The sequence below is a fragment of the Podarcis vaucheri genome (genome assembly GCF_965113315.1).
Source record: "Podarcis vaucheri genome assembly, chromosome: 4".
NCBI lineage: Eukaryota > Metazoa > Chordata > Lepidosauria > Squamata > Lacertidae > Podarcis > Podarcis vaucheri.
Genome location: NC_138762.1, coordinates 51,945,312 through 51,963,569, shown reverse-complemented (window position 1 = coordinate 51,963,569; position 18,258 = coordinate 51,945,312). Strand labels below are relative to the sequence as shown.

Genomic DNA, 18,258 nt, shown 5'->3' with positions numbered 1-18,258 from the left:
TAATGTGCAGGAATGCCTGGAACAGAATGGACAAGAGATTAAATGACCAGCAGTAATATTAACTCCAATATGTGTGGAAGAAAATCTGAATTATTTCTATTACCATACTTTTTTCATCACTTTGTCTGAGACAAGATATCTCAAAGCACCTTACAAATCTATAGAAGGTAGAACAACCTGATAATCAAAACAAAATACCCTAGGGAAACCATTCCACAAATGGGGGAACCACCACTGGGAAAGCTTGGTTTCAGATTGCCACCCTCTGCAACCTCCCTCAGAGGAGGCACATGGAGAAGGGCCTCTGATGATAATCACAAGGTCCAGGAGGCTTTGGAGGGAAGACTGATTTGTCAGTAGTGTTTTGACTTCCTTCCACTGCATTCTCTTCCTGTGCCAGATTACCACAGAAACAATGCTAGCATTAGCATTATTTCCATGGTGAGCTGGCACAGGAAGATGAACATAGTGGAAGGAAGTCGGAACACAGCCAAGACATGAAAGACTCACTGGCAAAACTTCTTTTAAACTTTTCATTTAAGGAAAGAAAAAACTAATCTAGGCCTCCTTGTCTTTAGGGTAAGATAAAGATGCCCCCCAACACCCCCCCCCAACACCCCTCTTAGAAATTATCTTGCCCTAAGAAAAACAAATAGAATGATTCTGTGAAAAGGGAGAGGGAACTTGGCTTTCGTCTCATTTGATGTTTTATTTCTTTTGCTGGTCTACTCTTTTCTGCGACGCCTGATTGATTTCTTGTTATTATTGCTATTGCCCCTGAACTATTAACTAGTCCCTTTTTAAACCATGGTATCATTTTGTGGTACTCTTATTATCTCTTCCAGTTGTATTGGAAGATATTTGGGATGAGAAATTGATCTTTAGCTGTAAACTAATAAATCTCCCCAGGTATAGGTCAATATCATAATAATGGGATAGTTACCGTCACATTTGGCTCACTGTCTGCTGTGGCAAAATTACGTAACTTATGTAATGGGAAGGGTTTGGATCAAGCAGTTCCAAGGCTTCCCTCGGTCTGCCTCTGAACTGCCCCCCCTTCTTCTTCTACTGCCTTCAGAAGGATATTGATGCTGGGTGAGCTTTCCACCACCAGGGGCAGATGTCCTTTTGCAGGTGAAGATAGAGCCCCTGAACTGCCCTTCCAGATTGCTTAGGATTGCTTCCTTAATTGCTGCCATTTGTTTTATCATGTAAAGTTGCTTTATGTCATGTTTCCCCCCGTTTCATTTCCTGAGTTTTGCTTTCAGTTCGTAAGAAGAAAATGTGTTCTGATCATTTGAATAAGTATCATGTGCATGTTTTCTCTGCAAAAGGACATATGTTGTGTCACTTTCAAATGCTATAATAGTTGTGTTTTTAATTCAAAGATAAAATGCATGAGTAGTGCACTAACAACATCAAATCACTTAAGAGGGGTTACATTAGTAAGCTGTCCATGCCCTACTGGAGTGGCTGTGGTGGGTACTCAGCCAAATGCATTTGATGTCAAAGGCAAAGCACACCCTACTGTGCCTGATTGCTGTCATCATATCCTTCATACCTACCCTGCTGTTTATTCTAGAGTGACCAGTTTCATTTCAAACAAATTGGGCAGGGGCTTCTGTCACATTTCTCCTGATTCTGCTCTTTGTGATATCACTGTTGCATTTCCTCTGGCTATTCACCAAACATTTCCTTTTGCATTGCTTTAAAACAGATCAGCTGAACAGGTGGTCACAGTCTTGCTCTTAAAGCAGGCCCTCTTTAGAAATTATGCCCATTTTTTTCCATTTTGCTGTTCTGTAGCTCTGCCAAGTTACAAAATCAAGGCAAATAGGAACCACTACATTATGTCAAGTCTTGCAGCTACATGTCTGGGCATTTTTGCAAATGGCCATTCTGCCTTTCTATTTGGTTAGTGTACATTGTTCAAAGCATTGTGCAGGTATTTGATAAATGGCATATAGCAAAACAACACAATCAGTACTGTCTTATAAAATTATTTCTAATCACATATGCTTCTGGAGAAGGACAGAACACAAACTTAAAAGACAACTAGAAGAAGTATCAACCCAATTTGGCATTGTGATTACTAACGGCTTATTAAACAACTTTTATGGACAGGAATATAAACTAGAAATTTCTAACCACTTTTTATAGGGAAATTCTGGTTAATATGTCCTTGCCATACCCCCTCATATATGGAAGTGTGTTTCATTGATGTTTAGAATTAGGGACCAAATGATTTTTCAGTGTTTTCGCTGTAATGCTGTTTTTTATAGAGTTATAGAATTGTAGAGTTGTAAGGAATCCCGTGGATCATCTAGTCCAGCATTTCTCAACCTTGGGTCCCCAGATGTTCTTGAACTACAACTCCCATAATCTCTGACCACTGGTCATGCTGGCTAGGAATGATGGGATTTGTAGTCCAAAAACATCTGGGGACCCAAGGTTGAGAAAGGCTGATCTAGTCCAACACCCTGCAGTGCAGGAATCTCATCTTGATCATGCATGGTCATTCAACCTCTTCTTACAAACCTCCAAGGAAGGAGAGTCTACCACATCCCAAGGGAGTCCATTCCACTGTCAAAACAGCTCTTGCTGTCAGAAAGTTCTTCCTGATGTTTAGCTGGAATCTTCTCTGTTGTAACTTGAAGCCATTGGTTCGGGTCCTAGTCTCCGAAGCAGAATAAAAGAAGCTTGCTCCATGTGACAGCCACGTGACATCCATGTGACAGTTTCAATGTGAAGCTCACCAGCTTGCCCTGCATCCTTCCCTCTCACAGTGCAGGCACAGTCCATGCCATCATGTCATCAATGTGCTCATTTTTATAATGTTGATCACTTTTTATCTTTGGCCATTTTCTGAGACTAGGCTGATTAGCACCAACTCTTAAATACCAATATGTACAATCAGCATTCTCCACCCCCAGCCAATGCATGATTGCTATTAGTATGAAGTGGGTACCATATCTATACAGGTGTATGTGCATGGGGCTCCCTCCATGGGGACAGGAACTCTGACTGACTGGGTTCTTGGCACCCTATTCTAGCTAGCACAATTTTTGGAAGCTCCTTCATATGCTAACATGAGCTGTACTGTGATTCAGGTTTCTAAGTTATGGGGTTACTATAAGACTGCTATAATTGTTGTTATTTAGCCATTTAGTTGTGTCCGACTCTTCGTGACCCCATGGACCAGAGCATGCCAAGCACTCCTGTCTTCCACTGCCTCCCGCAGCTTGGTCAAACTCATGTTTGTAGCTTCGAGAACACCGTCCAACCATCTCGTCCTCTGTCGTCCCCTTCTCCTTGTGCCCTCCATCTTTCCCAGCATCAGGGTCTTTTCCAAGGAGTCTTCTCTTCTCATGAGAAGGCCAAATATTGGAGCCTCAGCTTCAGGATTTGTCCTTCCAGTGAGCACTCAGGATAGGTTTGATCTTCTTGCAGTCCATGGGACTCTCAAGAGTCACCTCCAGCACCATAATTCAAAAGCATCAATTCTTTGGCAATTAGCCTTCTTTATGATCCAGCTATAATTGTAGACCTGACCAAATGTAGTATTGCCAGCTAAGATTTATCTGTGTCTATTGCATTACACATTTATGTAGCTTTTTTAGCTTGAGTTTTGCTATTCAAAGAGAATGTAGCAAGATCTAGGAGCAGCCAGATTAGAAAGGTGATGACTGCCTAAGACTCTTAAGAACAACAGATTCTGGGATGAAACCATTAGCCAATTGACCAGGCTTTTGTACTACAGCAGCATGGAAGCAGCAAGTGGACAATAATCACCATAATATCCAAACAACACACACACAGCAATTTTTTGGCAATAACAGCATGTAAAAGTAAATGAAATAAGATAGATGAAATGGGAGCATGAGTGCAGCAGTTCCAATTTTGTTAATTAGCATGTAGTCATGCTTCAGTGATGCTGCAATTATGCTACCTCATCCTCCTGTATCCCTATTGTGCAAATGCTGCCATTAGGCTCCTAAGAAGCTTATAAAATGGTGCATGATATGTGCCACCTACAGAGATGTCATTACAATGGTGTCGAATTAACAGTATGCTTTTTCAAATTTATAATTATTTGCCTCTGCAGAAGAGCTATTTGGGAACCTATTACTAGTCTTGTGGAAGTTAACTTAATAATTTCCTTTGTATTACTTTAAACACCTGCCACTGAGATTCATATTATGAAATGCATCTCGTTATAACATTTTATTGTAAGAAACATAGCGTCTATTTGAGATGCAGTAATGCAACTTTTTACAGAGCGTCTGATTAAACCAATGATGCTTACTTCATTCCTTCACCAAAACCTCCATGAGAAGGATTAGGTACTCTTTTTTAAAAGTAAGTATCATGATAACCTAAAGACTGGAAGACACTGTAGAGAGAGAATTTTAAAGGTCACTGCCATTTCTAGTTTGGCAATTTCCCCATTTTATTGCATTTTGTTTTATTATCTCAACATCCTAGTCGTCTTATTTCTCAGAAAATATAAGAGATGTCACAATGTACATCAATGATGAACTAGCTACATTAGTTCTGAAAAATAGATGTTACAAGATTACTTTTGATGTTGATGATAGCTTGTCCTTCACCCTAAGATCCCAGGGTGGATTACAAAATTTAAAAGACAATGTTAAAAAACTATGTAAAACAACTTACAATTACAGAAATAAGGTGGTTTCTAAAAATATAGAACGCAGGTGTCAAAGCCAGGATAAAGAGGTGTGTCTTCAAAATGGACTCAAAGATGTATTATGAAGATGTCCAATGTACCTCTTTGGGGATCAAGTTCTAGAACAGGCAGGGGCTGCCAAAGAGAATGTCCTCTCCCACCCTGAGCTTCTGAGATTGGTGGAACAAACAACAGTGGCTGGCATGCTGTGGAAGTGTGTAGTGGGTCATTACAGGGCAGGAACAGGGGTTCCAACTTTAATAAAATATGGGGGATAAGCGCCTCCCACATAATCAATCACATGACATGGTGCGCACACACCATTTGAATGGCAATGCCCATCAACTGGGGGGCAGCCCCCTCAAATATTTTATTGGTGGGGCCAAGACCCCTCAGCCCCTAGGAGTTGGCTCCTATGGGTAGGAAGGTAGCAAGGACAGGGCTGTGTGAGTACACTGCCATAGCACCGACCTCCCAATGTACTCCAGCTTCCCAGTAAATGGCAGTGATGCCACTGTTGAAAAGCCATCATGAGGTAATTTACCCCATGCACCTTTTTCAGAACAGCATAAGTAGGCAGCTAGGGAGGCTGCAGAGTGCTTGAGATTTTTAAAATGGAAATAAAAGCACAGAAGCCATCCAAAACAATGATAAGATAAGCCTTTCTCCACTTCCACCAAAATTCTAAAGAAATTCTATCATGTCCTGAGAAAGAGCCAGAAAGCTGGAATTCTCTTTAAGTATAGCTAGAGCAAACTTATTTTTTTTAGGAGAGGTTTCAGTACAGCCCTACTGGGGGGTAATTAGGCAGGGACAAAGACCTTGCATTAAGTTGCTAAGTTGGTCACTAGTAAGCATCTCCACCTGCCTGGGCATTTTTTAATTTTCTAAAAGGGTATGGAAAAGTGGTAGCAGATTACTGGAGTCAAGATGGAGCAGTTGATTTAAGATGGGCCACATCCAGCAAGTTTCTTTGTGGACACAGATTAATTTCTTACCCTGTACAGATCTACTTCTATAACCAAAAAGTTTTGAAGGGTTGTATGCTATTTAACTTGAATTCTTCTCCCAAATTCCCAACTCCAGAACCAGCTGTCTGTCTGATTTTCTATTAGGCACATGCATCATTGCACACAGGTGTTTCAGTTTGTAATTCTTAGCTAACTAGGGGGGAAAGAATTGCCATGGAAACAAGAGCAAGATAGGCCCACCCACTGTGAACACATTCAGTCATACTTGCTGACTCTTAGGTTATAATTTAGAGAACCAACTGTATAATCCATCAAAGTTGTTCATATATCCACTACTGTAAATGAGGCTTTCAGCGCTAGCTGCATTTTTCCCCTCACATGTAATTGTGCTTTGAGGCCTAAATAGATGGAATCAGATGGTTAGAAAGGCTTTATGGCTTCTTCCCATCAGTGCTGGCTCCAGCTTTTATTTTATTTTATATTTTATATTTTATTTTAATTTCCCCCCAAGCATGTAAAACTGAATGTGCACAAGTGAAATGTGTGTTAAGTTCCAGGATTACTGTAACTCAATTAATCATTGCTCCTCCCAACACGCATGAATGTGTGTGACCCTGTTTTCCAGGAGATCACTGCCTTGTGCTTCTGCATACATCAAGGATCCGATTAGGATTTCTAAATGAACACATAGTCAGGAAGACAAATATATGAAAGTGTACATAGTAGTAGTGTCTATTGCATTCTACTAGCATTCTTTCATCATGCCTGCACAGCCTCACAGTGTGAAAGTTGCATAAGAAAACCATGTACCGTATTTTTCGCCCTATAGGATGCACTTTTCCCCCTCCAAAAATGAAGAGGAAATGTGTGTGTGTCCTATGGGGCGAATGCAGGCTTCAGGAGAGCCCCACCGCCAGCCCCACAAGCTTGGGGGACAGTGGGGAGGCGGAACGCCGCCATCCCACTGTTTCCCGATGTGGTTTGGAGGCTGGCGGCGGGGAGAAGCCCGCTTCTCCCTGCCGCCAGCCCCGCAAGCTCGGGGGACAGTGGGGAGGCGCAGCGTGCCATCCCGGTGTCTCCCAACGTGGTTTGGAGGCTGGCGGCAGGCTTCCCCCTCGCCCAGCCCCGCAAGCTCCCAGAGCGATCGTGAAGCTGCGCCCAGCTTCAGGATAGCTCTGGGGCCCGTTCTGGAGGCTGGGGATGGGGGAAGCTTGGGCTTTCCCCTCCCCCAGCCCCGCATGCTCCCAGAGCGGGCTTCGTGCAGCTCTCTGCAAGCTGTGGGAGCCCGGCGCGACTTCGAACTGGCCTCCAACGGCTTGCGGAGAGCTGCCTGTTCTGGGGGCTGGGGTGGGGGATGCTCGGACTTCCCCCGCCCCAGCCCCATGCCTGGGGAAAAAAATAATTTCCCCCCTTTATTCCCCCCCCAAATCTAGGTGCGTCCTATGGGCCGGTGCGTCCTATAGGGCGAAAAATACGGTACATCAAAGCAAGTCCCTAAAATGGGTTATGTGTAAGCTTAGGTATGTAAAGATGAAATAGTGGAAGACAAGAGCCAGGTGTGAATTGGGTCCACTGGCCATCTTCCACCCCACCTGCTCTGTAACCGGAACTGAAGGGGGAAGTAAGGGCAACTAACCATATAAGTTAATACAGAATGGTAAGACACATACCATGTACCTGTTCACTTATAGTGCAAAATCATCTTACATTAGTTTCCACTATTCTTAAAAAAAAAGGAAAATAATCACCTAAAGAGAAAATGTATTACAAAATATATTCAAATTGGCAAGGAATGGGGATTCCATTTTTTTTGTACCCTAACAAAGTGAAAGGCTAGTTCCAGTGAATTTATGTTTCATTACTAAAGCATTTTCATTTATTTTTCTTTAAAAAGCAGTTGACATCATGCATCATGAGAATTGTGGGCTATCCAATATGCATAGTTTTTTTCCTTTAGTTTCCCTTATTCCTTAGTTTCATTGTCAAGCAAAAAGTAATATTTGTCCTCATAATTTTTAGTGTTGGGCAGCTGCTGACAATTAGAAGAAGGAAAGTCATTGGGCTGAACCCTGAATTCTAAACTACTCTTAAGTAATTGTAAGCCTTTCTTGGAGAATTTTGTTTAAACCTTTGGAATCAGTGGAGTGTTAAAGTATTGTCCTGAGTGCCAACGTAGGCGGTTGGGGGGTATAGGGGGAGATCATTTCTACTGCAGAAAAATAGCAGGGGTCAGCTGAATAACCTCTAATCTATCGTAAGTGAAGCTTGCACTAGCGAGTAGCCCTTTTGGGGCAGAAATATAATGGTAATTCAGGGTGCATGGAGAGTTCCTTGCCTTCACACTGAAAGGATCATATAAGGGGTTGAACTCAGAGGTCATGCACCTTCCCCTGCCCGAAAAAAAACCAACAGTGGTGGAGGATCATATACCTTATTAATTCTTACTGATGCTCACTTTTAAGGAATTTCTGCTGCCAATGCAATAGAAAATATGCAAATAAAATGATTTTTTTAAAAAAAATTATTAAGTGGTGGCTCAGTTCACTATAGAAAATCAAAGTCAAGCAAGCATGGAAAACAAATTAAAACTCAGCAAAAGAAAGAGAGTTTGATAATGCACATATCCACTTATAACAGTAATGCTTTATTAGTGAAAGTGTTCACTGAGACCTTATTTGAAACTTGGTAAAAACTGGAACTAATGTTTATTGCTGAAGACAGAGAAGAATAGCTATCTCATTACTGATAACAAAGAGCTAATTAAATTGTTTCCACTACAAAATTGTCTTGAGAAAAATGAGCAGAAAGGCCCAGAAGCCTGTTTTTAGAGGTACTTCTTTCAAAGTGACAAATTAAAAAGCACAACAAGAATGACTAATCAATGTAATAAAACAACAGCTGCAATCCTAAGCATATGCATTTGGGAGTAAATACACAGACATTACTAGTACTTACTTTTGAGTAGACATGGGGTGAATCTCTTTGCAAACCTTGGAAGCTGACTACACTGATGACTCCAACACGACCTCTTCTGAATGGGGTTGCCCTCTGCTTTAAATGGCTTGTAGGTCATCTGGTGGCAATCTGAGATTCAGCATTGTCACAGGAAAACCAGGTGGCTCAGTAATATTGGCTGACTTTTACTGCTTCTGCCTAGTTTACCAGCCATGCCCATTACTGAATGGGGATAACCTGACCATAGCAATCCATACCCTGCTACCCTTCTGACTGGATTACTGTAACACAGATTATGAATGGGAATTTAAACCTGGTTCCATATTGGTCTCGGTCGAATACTGCAACACACTAACAAAGGAGCTGACAACTCAGAGAGGGATAAAGCCTGTTATTTGGTCTTGACAAGTCCATAGCTTCTGACTCCTGGTTCATCTCAAACTATTACCAATGGCCCAGCTCCTTGTTTTGGCCCAGTTTTGTCTTGTTTTTCTTCTTCTAGATCCATTTGTGCACAAAACATTTGATGTTATATCCAGTAGTGTCACTCAGCTGATGCTAAAGCTTCCATCAGCAGAATGGAGTGATAACCAATTTTGGGTTATCCTCCATCTAACCTATTGAAATCTCCTGAAGGTGATTGAGTGACCCTTCAGAGCAGGTCTAGTTGGGCTGCAGGTGGCTTCAAGGTGGTGAAACCATTCCACTGATGTAAGGTTTATCATGAACTGAGCAACACCATTGTATACAAGCCAATGGTCACATACAAGGTCACATACGTAAGGAAAGTGGTATGGCCTCTTCTGCCATAAGTAGTCAGGAACTGCTGTAGGAAATGGTTTTTTCCCCCTTCCTCATCCTTTCTCTATTCTTTGAACTAGCAAAGGTTACATATTCCTTTTGAACAGTTAGAGAGTGGAAGAGCCTTTAAATCCACTCTTACATATTATATACAGTGTTCTCCTTTCTATAAAGGCCATTGAATATGTGCCTTTTATCGTCTGACCTATAACTATCTTCTTTCGCAGCTTCTTTTTTATCTGAAGGTATAAAATGTTTTTGCTTAAGCATCTGTCATGCTTTGAAATATGTTAATTTAATATAAGGCTCTATTGCGACTTAACAGTATTAGCTGATGCTGAAATTGTTCTTTCCTAAGTGTCAGCGTGGTTGGCTCCATAAATCAACTGCACTGAAATTCTGTTGAGAAGGAGCAGTTTGTCTTACTGAAAAATGAACTTGCATTGGCTTATATTTTCCAGCATTAGCCATGCATTCCTGTGACATATGTCAAAGTTAGTCAGTATTTTGGAAACTGTCTGCAATGGTTAAGATGTTAAATAGCAATGAATGGGTAATCTGTGAGTGTGATGATGGAACCTGCCCTTTGGGAAATCAATATTAATATATATGAAATTTCTCTATATTACTTTTATTGAAATAGCACATTCTTATTCAAGACTGCCACTTTCCAAAGAAGAGACTGATATGAAATGGAAACCTACAGTAAATGATGACTTTAAAAATACAGCACAATGATTGTCACAGACAGGAGGCTTCTCTGGTTGGCTCCACTTGGCTGTCAGTCTCAGAAGCTGTCAGGGTGACATTTAAAATCTAAAGGCTGAGACAAAGCCAGATCTATTTTTACGCTAACCTGTCCTTTCTTAAAATAAAAAAAAAAATCCTTCCAGTAGCACCTTAAAGACCAATTAAATTAGTTCTTGGTATGAGCTTTCGTGTGCATGCACACTTCTTCAGATACACCAGATACAGATACAGATACAGACAGATACACTGTCCTTTCTTAGGTAGAAGGATGATGAAATAAGAACAGGGGACACAGAACTAGGGGAAAGGCTGACCACAACTTTATTGGGTACAGATTATCAGTAGGAAGGCAAGGATTTGTTTCTGAGAACCTACATACTGTTGCAAGTGCTTGGCCCAGTCTGCCTGTTGGGTAGATGTTGGGAAGGGGGAAAATAACAACTGCATTCCTACAACTGAGGTGAAGATGTGACATCAGACCCTGAGGTGGACTGGCCCATGTCCCAAGATGGGGGTTTCTTTCAGTGAGGGACTGGAGAGCCTACCCCTATTCAAATGTCAGCTGTGGATCCTGCTTGGAAGAAGGACAGCTTAGCTTGTTGTATGGGAGATTTTGGGGGAAATGAAATTGCAGTCCCCCGGGATGCAGCTCTGCTGCCACCATGGACACAGGCAGTGGCAATACAGGAAGGAATGAAAACATCCAACAAACCTGAATGTGAATAATGAAAACAAATATTCTCATTGGTTTAACATACTTCATTAACTCATATCCATTAGTTTAATGGCTATCTAAATTTGAGGGGATTTTTCCTCCCAGAGGGCCACATTCAGATGCTACTTGGCCATGAAAGGTTGGACCAGAGCCAGAGTCACTCTATATACTCTTTCACATGCATATTCATTTCATTTCGTCTCTTTCTCTACTTATCTCTTTCTTACCTTCTCTCTTTCTCATTGCTCTTTTCATCTCCCACTTCCTCCCCTCCCTAGCTGCCTCTACTGGAGAGCCAGTGTGGTGTAGTGGTTAAGAGCGGCAGACTCATAATCTGGGGAACTGGGTTCGCGTCTCCGCTCCTCCACATGCAGCTGCTGGGTGACCTTGGGCCAGTCACACTTCTCTGAAGCCTCTCAGCCCCACTCACCTCACAGAGTGTTTGTTGTGGGGGAGGAAGGGAAAGGAGATGGTTAGCCACTTTGAGACTCCTTAGGGTAGTGATAAAGCAGGATATCAAATTCAAACTCTTCTTCTTCTACTCTTCAACCTACCCACCCCTCAGTAATTAGGCTTTGCTTATTGTTCTTTCTGGCAAAGATGAGAACTCTCTCTCTGTCAACACACACACACACATTCAAAGAAGCTTGCTTTTAAGCCTAATTGTTGCACCAGTGGATGGAGGGGTAGAAAATACAGGCCAGATGGGGAGACCCTGGAGACCACACTTGGGATCACCATCTCTGAACTAAATGCATGAGAGAAAATGAAACACTGAAAGTGGATTGAATAGCAAAAGAAAAAGAAACAACCTGTCTACTCTTAGCTAGTGGGCTGTGTTTGTACTGCTGGGACAAAAGCTGAGGGCAGGGTCTGTATTGTGGAGATGAGCAGAAGTTAATATAAACTAGTCCTACTCAACATAGTTGACTTTTAAATTTACCACAGTCATATGGGCCATAGCATGTTCTGGTCAGTATTAGCTACCAAGGTTTCATTGGAGGGCAAGGGCTTACACATTTATTTATTGACTTTTTGGACTATGTATGTGCAAATAGAGCACCTTTCTTTTTTGCACAATAAATATATATTCTGATAAATATAGTTACAGTCATGCTAAAAGAAATGTAAAAGAGCATTTTAATTCTTTCTCAAATTCTACATAGAAGGTGAGAAGAAATTACTTTTAAGATTCCTGTCTTAAAGATTATATAAGCCCTTGTGATTTATATCCTTTTAGAAAATAAAAAGGTGGTACTTTCTGCCACTGCAGAAGATGCCATCAACATACTATCAACTTGTTTACCTGTCATCCAGGCAGAATCATATGACATCCCTGGCCTCACTGTCATTCTGCCCTGCCCCCTTCACCATTGTGATATGCAGCATCAACACTGCCACCATTCCTGATGGTCATTATCCTCAAATTAAGATGACTAGTTGCCTTACTCAGTAGAAGGCACATTCATAGATTCATATGGCTAGAAAGTGAAACTACAGCTGGGATAAATCTTATTTTAAAATTGTTCATTTGTTTATTCGTTACATTTATATCCTCCTTTTCATCTACGGAGCTCCAGGTGGCATATATGGTTCTATTCCTCCCCATTTTATCCTCACAGCCACCCTGTGAGGTGGGTTAGGCTGAGAGACTGTTACTGCCCCAAGGTCATCCAGTGATTTTCATGACTGACAGAGTATTTGAACGCTGATATCCCATCTAACACCATACCCACTATACCACACTTGCAGAAATTGACCACACTTGCAGAAATTGCAAAAACACAAAATAAACTAATTATGAAAGGAATTCAGCTTAACTTCACAGCTTCTGTTTTGAATGTTGTAGTTTGTTTTTAATGCTCCCTCCCCCTTGAGGTTTGGAAGTGAAGTGTAGCCTAAGCTTTTCATTATTAAACATTTTGTTCCTTGCATACAATGGTAAAGAAACAAACCAAACAAACAAACAAACGGAATGGCCTGTAACATATTAGTCTCAATGAAGGCTATAAATGAGGGGAGATGGAGGGGAAGGGGTCTTAATGAGAGTGCTGTTCACAAGTGATATCCCCTGCCTAGACACAATGGATGGTTTAATAAGGAAGATAATCAACCCCATCCCTTTTCTTTCTCAAATTTGGCTTTAATGTTCCAGCTCTGCTGTTCCTTTCGATACACTGTAGAACCTAGCATATGATTCTGCTAGAGCGTATTAGCACAGCATTCATCCCAGTGTGAGCCAGATAGAACATTCTGGTGCGAATGCATCAGTCCACATAAGTACCCATAAGACTCACATGAAAGGCTTCCATTTCAATCTGAAACATAACTGTGTCCAATTCACTTTTACTATCTGTTTTGCATCCATTTCAAATCTTGCTGAGGAAAAATAATAATTACCCCAGTATATTTCTTCTTTATGTCCTCCCATAAAGGTAAAGGTAAAGGTACCCCTGCCCGAACGGGCCAGTCTTGACAGACTCTGGGGTTTGTGCGCCCATCTCACATCTATAGGCCGGGGGCCAGCGCTGTCCGGAGACACTTCCGGGTCACGTGGCCAGCGTGACAAAGCTGCATCTGGCGAGCCAGCGCAGCACACGGAACGCCGTTTACCTTCCCGCTGGTAAGCAGTACCTATTTATCTACTTGCACCTGGAGGTGCTTTCGAACTGCTAGGTTGGCAGGCGCTGGGACCGAGCAGCGGGAGCGCACCCCGCCGCGGGGATTCGAACCGCCGACCTTTCGATCGGCAAGCCCTAGGCGCTGAGGCTTTTACCCACAGCGCCACCCGCGTCCCTTATGTCCTCCCATAGCATGCTGTAAAAAAAGAAAAGCAAAAACAAAACAAAACATCTTTATTGGGCTCTTAAGGATGATAGATGCTCTAGAGGAGATGGTGGAAATTTCTGGTCTTATGTCCACAGTGAAGCACCAACTTTCCAGATGGATGCAGGGTCGCTGCAGAATTCTGCCAAATGCACAGTTCTGCTGGAAACTGGAAAGTTCATACTGCCTGATAGCTGTTTTGAGGCTGAGAAAAAGTCATTAAATGGCCTCTCCTAGGGATTGAGGGTTGTACATGTTGCACAAGGCTGAACAAAAATAGCCTCTCAAAATTCTCCACCCTGTTTGTGGGTGACATATGGGAGGCACTCCACACCATATTTTGGAGAGCTGAAATTCTCCAACATTTCATAAGGAATTTGAATGGAAGAGTGGAAGCAAAAATTTGTCAGCAGAGGCTCTTCTGGATGAGTTTGACTCGACTCTAATTTTGAGCTGGCAATTTTCCATCCTTGAGAATTTGGCCATTCAAAATCTCATCCAATTACAGTTATGAGTAGACACCCACTGGGCTCTCTCCTCTCCATCACACTCCTGAAGACCCAGAACCCCTGGGTATTGAAGGTCTGAAGCAGGGAACCTGCTATATGTGCATAGTCTTTCCTCACAGCTTAGACCCCGTAGCAGTGCCCCAAATGACAAGGGGAACCTACACACCTACAATAGGGTCCCCTCTTCAGACCTTCAGCCTATGAGGTAGATGGTGGTGGGACTATGCTGGTGGGAGTGTGATAGAGGGGCCATTGGGCGCAGCCCCACCTTCCCAGTCTATGCAATTTTAATAATGTGGACATAATGCCTGAAGAGAGCCCATTTAGTATAGTTAATTCTATCCATTTTTTTCTTGTTGTTGATCATGGGTTACGTTTACATTTTTTAAATGTTAGCTTGATTAATTTTTTTTTAAAAGGTGAACAACTTTGCTTCTGCTGCTCTGCCTGGTATTAAATTTGAATAAAAACAACCACAAAATGTAATAGGGGCTTAAAAATAACTCAGGACAAAGAAAGGACAAATAGCAATTAAAGCCATTTCACCTCCAGTGCTCTGCGTAAGTAAATAATAAAGGTTGCATCTAATAGAGTGAAGCAAAGGCAGAGAGGTCTGTTTGTACCATTCCACGTAATGGGAAATCGGTCTTTTTTCTCAGACTGATTGCCCAAATAACATGCTGCCATTAAAAATGAACAGCAAAAACAAAACACACAAGCTTTTATGAAAATGTACTTAAGAGATTTGTGGCTATATCAGGCAAAGCACGCAATGCTATAAAGGTGCACTTCAACCAAGGCACAGAGACAGATATATAATTAATTTAAAAGGCAGCTTAAATTGTACCTGCCTCATTATATGCCTGCCTCTGCCCAATAACATAAATTCTATGTTTTTTTGCAGTCAATGAGAAGGATGATCTGAATATGTTATTGCTTCACAAAGCAACTGTTGACAATGCATATTCTCCACATTCTCCATAAAGAGTGTTTGCCATCATGTTTACTGATGATAAAACTTCTGGATTCCAAGGAAATTTTAATAGCATGGAAACTGTTTCTCCAGGAGAGCAGGCGTGGAAAGGTTGTGTGGAAATTAAATAATAAACTTCTGAAAAATGAATAAACATCTTGCTTCTCTTTCACTTGCTTTGTCTTAACATTTGAACAATTTAGATATTCAACCAAAAAATTCATCTGTCTGTGGAGTGCTGCAGAAACACGTGAAGCCCTCTCTCCTTCTCTGAGGTAGCTTCCAGTTGTTACAAGGGTCTGGGTGGATATTGTGTATGTCTATTGCTCACGGGACACCCACCTCCTAAAGAGAGACAGGATCTTTGCCCCAGATGCAACAGACATTTTTCTAAGTGTGTCTGAGCAACCCAAGCAAAATAACACAAACCAATATTTGATTTGTTGAAATTAAAAATAAAAACATATAAATCACACAATGCAACGTTTCTACTATGCACAGGCATATATAAAATGGCAGATGCATTTGATTCTAGTTCTAACACACCTATTCTAAGCTGAAGAATTTAAGATGCCTGATGCTAGGAGAAGGAAAACAGGAGGGTTGGGAGTATGACATGTGCCATACAAATGCCCAGAACATAGATTCTTAAGTTACACCTTTTTTCTGACTCACATTGAGAAACGCTTTGTCACTGGGTGGATGCAAATGTGTGGAAGAGCTCTTAGCCAGAAGCAGCCAGAAGCAGGAGTGGAGCGTATCATGCCTGCAAGGTTCTCTTTTTCTCTCTCTCAGTTTCAAACCTGAAGCATCACAAACCTCTATCCAAAGTGTCATGGCTTTAAATGCAATGAATGGTGTATTTGTGACAGGTGCAGTGAAGCTCAAAATAGTTAATTAACATTTGAAGCTAACTACTTTCATGTACTTTCCTCTCTAATAGTGGTGTATAAGTGAGGGAGGGTTTTTTAGTGATGGCAAATGAAAGGTGATCCACGGTGAGACCATTTTCCTTACTTTCCTGGGAAAGTAGCGAGGGGGCTGAGCTTTTATCTTCCTACCCCTGGGCAGATGTGTTGCCCACCTTTCAGCTGTCTTAACACCCTTTGAGGGGGGGGAGGGGATTGATTTAATATATAATTGGCAGAAATTCACCTCTAGCCAGGGAAACATTTAGACAACGTGACTAGCTGGGAATCCTTCTAGGCCTGCATTTTGAGGTCCTTCTGTTGGAGTTGTGAATTTACCATTCCCCTGTTGTTCTACAGCATTTTAAGCCAGAAGCAGTAACTGGCATCCCACATAATTGGATCCTGTTAAGCTGGATGGTATGATTGTGCATGGTACTCAGGGCTGTCTTACGCATATGTGGCACCGGGGTGCAAAGATCTGCCCGGTGCCCCTCTCCCCAGGTTGCCCAGTCCCAGGCACACAGGAGGCAGAGCCAGCCAGCCGGCCACCTCAACATCTCGCTGGCTCAGTCACTCCTGAATTCACAGCACAGAGCTGCCCGCAGCAGAAGAGCCTGCCACGGCACTCTGACCGATGGGCGGGCTCTTCCTCGGGACTCAACTCTCTGGCCCTGGACTCTCAGCCTGGCACCCCTGAGAGCCCGGCGCCCTGCACCCCTAGCACCTATGGGTAAGTCAGCCCTGATGGTACTGTTCCTTTGCAACCTCTTGCCTGCATACAAACCACACACAAAGGAGCAGTGACCGGGACCGTGCAGGATTAGACTCTCCTCCTACCAGCTGGAAAGCAGGAAGATCCAATCCTGCATGGTGTGAAACAGCACCTGCACTCCATAGGAATGATTCCTCTGCTCAGCAGCTGTTGACTGGCAGCATTGTTCCTGGATGGCAGGGAGTCAGGAAGGAAGCCTTCCTGGGCCTAGCTTCTCCTGAGAAGATGCAACCTCAGGTCAGGTAGGTCTTGACCTTTTTGTGCACATTTTACACATTGCTTGCTTCTCCTTGGATCACTCTGGACTATCCAACTCAACTTTCAGCAGTCTGTGACTGTACGCAACTCATCCCATACCTAAGTCCAACTTGAATAGGTTCCAATTTGGCTCAGGCCTCAGCTGAATCTGATACATAGCCCTCACATATCTGATACCTTTCTTTGGTCATTACTCTCAAACATCCTTCAAATGATAGTTTTCAGAGCACAAGTAAAGTTTTTTATATTATATTATTTTAAATTATAATTGTAACAACAAATATTGCTTGCAATGTCTTTTTCACTGTCTGGTGTGCAGAATGCCCTATTTTTAAAATGTTGTTCATCCTCAAAAGAATACTTTGCAGTAGTTTTGGGTCAAGGTAGTGCTTTGTCTGAAGCTTCCCAGCAAGATTTATGCATAGGCAGCTATTTCCTTTCTATGGCCAACATTCTCAACATTCATTTCCAATCATTTGTTTGTAAAAAAAGAAATTTTCAGCACTAGATTCATCATGGGTATTGTGCCTTCTTCTAAACCTCAGTCTAATGACCTTCATATTAGTTCCTATCATTTATTCATATTGAAAAGAAAAAGAGAAACTCATTAACAAAGTTCACAATAGTTTGTTCTTGGTTGCTCAGAATGGAAGCGATCACAATCAATTATCTTTGCCCCATCAGCCTGAAAATGCCATGTGAGGTTTCTGTTTAAGAGACATGAGTCCCAAAGCCCTTTGTTGCATGAAACCTGATGGTTCTATGGTTCTTTGGATCCCAGCCAATGTGTTTAATTGTGTCAGCTATCCCTGCAAGCCATTTAATTTGGAATAGTTCCAGTAGCTTCTCTAACACCTGCATATCAAAATTGTATTAGTAGTTTCTGTAGCACACAGTATTTTTTTCTTAGGGTACTTCCAGACTCATTCTTCTCTCACTGTAAGCAGCATATCTCCAAATTTCAGTAGGCTCATGCACATATCTTCTCTCATGTCAATTGCTGCTCATTTTTATGAGAGAATGAGTGGGAATTCCTCATTTAAACAACTAATATAGAAACACCATGCATATCTATTGTTATAGATTCTGCAGTTGGAATCCCTAATCTGGAACTTATGTAGAGTTGC

At 42.0% G+C, this 18,258-nt stretch overlaps 1 protein-coding gene across 1 annotated transcript in view; it reads left to right on the top strand.

The window, feature by feature from the left end:
- The window catches only part of LOC309531357 (uncharacterized protein), a gene marked incomplete at its 5' end in the record, with an annotated part of 151,362 nt that overhangs the window by 76,395 nt on the left and 56,709 nt on the right, over positions 1-18,258 (top strand). The gene's annotated exons all lie outside the window — the stretch shown is intronic.